At 42.2% G+C, this 4741-nt stretch overlaps 1 pseudogene; it reads left to right on the top strand.

The window, feature by feature from the left end:
* The first annotated feature begins 512 nt into the window (after positions 1-512).
* LOC102733519 (jupiter microtubule associated homolog 2 pseudogene) lies at positions 513-3701 on the top strand (annotated as a pseudogene).
* Positions 3702-4741: the final 1040 nt, after the last annotated feature.

Here is a 4741-nt window from a genome sequence, read left to right on the forward strand (position 1 = left end):
TGTATTCTCTATATTTAATAAACATGTGTTTATCACCCAGCCACCCTGGGTGATAGACATTTGGGAGGGTATGTGCTATGGTTAGCATTGTGAATTGTGTAAGACTGTTGAATCACAGACCTGTACCTCTGAAACAAATAATACCTTATATGTTAAAAAAAAAAAAAAGAAGACGATAGTAGGAAGGGAAAAATGAAGGGGGGGAAATCAGAGGGGGAGATGAACCATGAGAGACTATGGACTCTGAGAAACAAACTGAGGGTTCTAGAGGGGAGGGGGGAGGGGGGATTGGTTAACCCAGTGATGGGTATTAAGGAGGGCACGTACTGCATGGAGCACTGGGTGTTATGCACAAATGAATCATGGAACACTACATCAAAAACTAATGATGTAATGTATGGTGATTAACATAACATAATAAAAAAAATGTGTTTAGTTCCCAACCCTCCACTCTCTTACCTATAAACAAACTGAAGGGCAGAAAGGGAAAGGAATCACTCAAAGTAGCCTTCATGGGGTCAGATCAGAACATCCTGGAGTTGGGGCGGCAGAAGTGCCAAATAAAGCTGATGGTGGAGGTGAGGGCCCCTGAATTTGTAGGAGACACCATGGGGCCTTTGGCACCAAGATTCCTGGTAATGATGGGGATATGAGGTACAGGAAACATGAGGAAACAAGTGAGATAATCAAAATCTCATAAGGAACATACGTATCTGGAAGGAAGCTATGCTCACCACTATACCACCAACGCAGGTGGAACATACGTATCTGGAAGATAAACTTACCAAATTCCTTAATATAGTGATGTTCCATGGGAATATCGTGTTGTCAGTCAGTGTTTTATCAGTTGTTATTCCTAAATATTTCAACTTTCAGAGAACTGTTGAATGTGTTTATTTTTTGATTTAAAGACAACACAAACAGATGGGGGGATGAGAAAAACGGGTGAAATGGAGAGGGAGATACAGGGTTCCAGTTACGGAATGAATAAGCCATGGAAATAAAAGGCACAGCATGAAGAATATAGTCAGTGGTATTGTAATAGCATCGCATAGTGACAGATGGTAGCTGCACAGTATAATGTGTAAACGTGCTGAATCACTATGTTGTACACTTGAAACTAACATATCACTGTGTGTCAACTATTTTCAGATTAACAAAATTTAATAAATAAGTTATAAATAAATAAAAATAACACAAGCAAAAGACTTGGGAATGACTTCTTCCAGGTATGTTTACTGCCACACTTCTTCAAAATACTAGTCTTAAAATGCCTTAATTTGTTAAAGGCTTAGTTTAATGTTTGAGTTGATAGATAGCAATAATTTAAAAGTAATATTTAAATATACTAATAAGGGTTCATATACACAAACCACGTACCATACTGACCAAATATCTGTTTTTCCAAAACACTAAAATATGTGTGTATGAGTATGCATCTTCAATATCTAAAGGTTACATACTTAATGGTGAATGACAGAATGTTTGCCCCTTAATACCAGAACAAAAGACAAGGATGTCTTTTCTTCTTTTTTTTTAATGAGGTATTTTATTTTATTTTATTTTTAATTCAAATTCAATTAATTAACATATAGTGTATTATTAGTTTCAGAGGTAGAGTTCAGTGATTCATCAGTTGCATAGAACACCCAGTGCTCATTACATCATGTGCCCCCTTAATGTCCATCACCCAGTTACCCCATCCCCCTATCCACCTCTCCTCCAGCAACCCTGAGTTTGTTTCCTACGATTAAGAGTCTCTTATAGTTTGTCTCCCTCTCTGGTTTCGCCTTATTTTATTTTTAAGGATATCTTTTCTTAAAACTGATCAGTAGTCCTTAGCCAGTAAAATAAAGCAAGAAGAAGGCAAAATGCATTAAAAAAAAAAAAAGATAGAAGGATAGAAGTAAAATTTTCCCTATTCATAAATTATATGATTGTTGTTGGGGAGGAAAAATAATTTTTCTCTACTCTCTTTTGTTCTTGACTGAGACCCCCTGTATCAAAAGACAGATTCATAGGAGAAAAACAAAGAAGTTTAATAACATGTGTACCTTCTATATACATGGGAGATACCCCAGAAAACGGAGTAATTCCCCCAAATGGCTTAAGCTAACAGCTTAAGTACCATCTTCAGCTAACTACAAAAGGAAGATGTTGGGGGCTGAGAAGAGGGGAGGCCTGCTAATTGGGGGATTACCAGGAAAAACACAGTAACAAGTAAGGGTGTGGTTGTTATGCAGATATAAATCCTTCCCTTCTCCACTGATAAGAGTTTCCAGAGAGTTAGTCATCTTTCTATTCCTTGTACAGAGAGGGAGCGACACTCTTACAGATGGAGGTTCTCTAGTAAATGGAAATGTTTCTTACAAAAGGGCAACTTCTACTCTGTTTTTCAGAGGTTCTTCTGTGTCTGCACCTTCTTCCAAATTATAAACCTAAAATAATTCTTATGCCCAAGGCATATCTGGGGGTGGCAAATTCTGCTCCCCTTCATTGTCTACATAGAAAATACTAAGAAATATTGAAAAAAAGAAAACCCTGTGAGAAAAATAAGTGCATTTAACAAGGTTGCAGAATAAAAAGTCAACATAAGAAAAGTAATTGTATTTCTATATATTAACAACAAACAATTGGAAAATTAAGTTAAAACTAAGGCCAAAAAAAATTTAACAATGTTTGGAGTAGGCACCTGGCCTCCTGGGTGTTCCAGGGTCCAGGGTGTGAGGGCAGCCAGTCGGCTCCAGAGCCATGAAGCCCTTGGGAGGAGAGGGAGCAATCTTTTTGGAAGCTGCTCCTTGGAGCAGGCCCAACAGGATGGCATCTAGTATTTTTGGACCCACTGAAGAGCCTCAGAACATACTGAAAAGGACCAATCCTCCAGAGGGGAAAGGAAGTAGTATCTTTGACGAATCAATGCCTGTGCAGTCTCAGTGTCTGAACCACCTGGTGGGAAGACTAGTGGTATTTTGGGTTCCCCAGTCTCTGCCACTTCACCTTTGGCACACCCAAACAAACCCAAGGACCATGTGTTCTTGTATGAAGGGGAAGACCCCAAATGGGCCCTTAAAGCTACAAGGAGCACCTTGCCCAGAGAAGAGCCGGGTGACAAGGGTGGCCCTGGAGAAGCGGGCTGAGCCCAGCAGCCTGTGCCCATGCCCACGGGTGACAGCCGCAAGCCCAGGTTGGGCCCGCGGTCTGCTTCTCACAACAAAGTCCTGAGCCTGTCTGGAGGTGGCTGCTTCCCCTGTAGCCAGACAAGACACCATAGAGGTAGGATTTCAAATAGAGTTTCTTTTAGCCCAAAGGAGAGGAGATGGTCTGTTGTGTATCTGAAGCTGCTGCTCAGGCTCCATTGGCATCACCGCTGCCAAGAGACACGTCCTGGTGGGGATAAAATGTGACTTCCTGTGTGCGTACTCCTTTATAACTGCAGATGTGACAGGACTCTATGAGGGGCTCGAGGGCAGGTGGTACAAGGCCACGGTGCGACCTGGTGACTCGGAGTTGCCTACGGCCTCATTGCACCAGCGCTCTGCTGGCTGACCTGGGGTCCAGGAATCACTAAGTAACAGAGTTTACAGCCTTAGCAAGAAAATAAAAAACAACCTTGTCTGTTGCTGTTGGATAGAGGAGCAAAGCTGTAAGCCAAACACTAATGGCGGGGAGTGAGCGTCTCTGGCCGGTCCCTGGGATGCTCACACCACACCGTTCACTGTGGCATGGTTTCTGACCCTGGGACTGCAGCTGCTGACCCCCAGCAGCTCCTCTCCAGTCAGTCCCATGTATGTTGCTCTGTACTCTTCTTGAGACACTTCAGTTGCTTGTCCTCAACAACTGTTCTTTTTTTTTTTTGAAGATTTTATTTATTTATTTGACAGACAGCATGAGAGAGAGAGCACGCATGAGAGCGGAGAGGGGCAGAGGGAGAAGCAGACTCCCCGCCGAGCAGGGAGCCCAATGTGGGACTCCATCCCAGGACACCAGGATCATGACCTGAGCCAAAGGCAGACGCTTAACCAGCTGAGCCACCCAGGCGGCCTATCCTCAACAGCTGTTAACAAAAACCAAAAAGTTGTTTTCAGTCTCAGCTTTACGGAAAGATTTTGTGCCCTCATGCTCTGAGGTACTCTATTTCTGGCATCTAAAAGCTTGGCCAGATCTTACTAGCATTCTCTGTCTTTCTTTTCCAGGTTAATTTTGCTGTGAATGATTCCCTTCTTTTCTCATCAGGCTACAGTCTAAGCCTTTGCCCATCACCAATGATGTGGACAGCTCCTTTCACAAGTCACAGTTCTTCCTGTTTAGAAGGCCCCCTGACTTCTAAACTCTGTCCACATGCATCCAGATAAAAGGGTTTATTTAAATCCTTTATCTATCTTACTTTATTCCTATTGATGGTGGGAAGAAGAGATGCTCCAGAACCTTGGGTTCTTGGGTTTGAATCTTTAATAATTAAAGAGCTCTTCTAAAATACCAGCTTTACATAAGTGACTGTTGACTCTGATCTGTTTCTGACACCTTTCTAGGATAAAGTCATTTGCTCCGATACAGCAAAGAGGAAGAAAAGTTTGCTTAGCACTCTTTATAAAACTTTGCAGAGCCTCTGGACCATATTCAGTTTCCAGAAGAGACCTGGAGACCTTGGGCCAGAAGATTGAGTAGTTTGATAAGGAAGTCTCAAGTGGCCAATTCCATGATTCTTGCCAGGAAAGATAGTGGGCTGGCCAGAGTCATTTTG

The sequence above is a fragment of the Leptonychotes weddellii genome, chromosome 9, assembly GCF_054177405.1.
Source record: "Leptonychotes weddellii isolate Sample4059 chromosome 9, ASM5417740v2, whole genome shotgun sequence".
Lineage (NCBI taxonomy): Eukaryota > Metazoa > Chordata > Mammalia > Carnivora > Phocidae > Leptonychotes > Leptonychotes weddellii.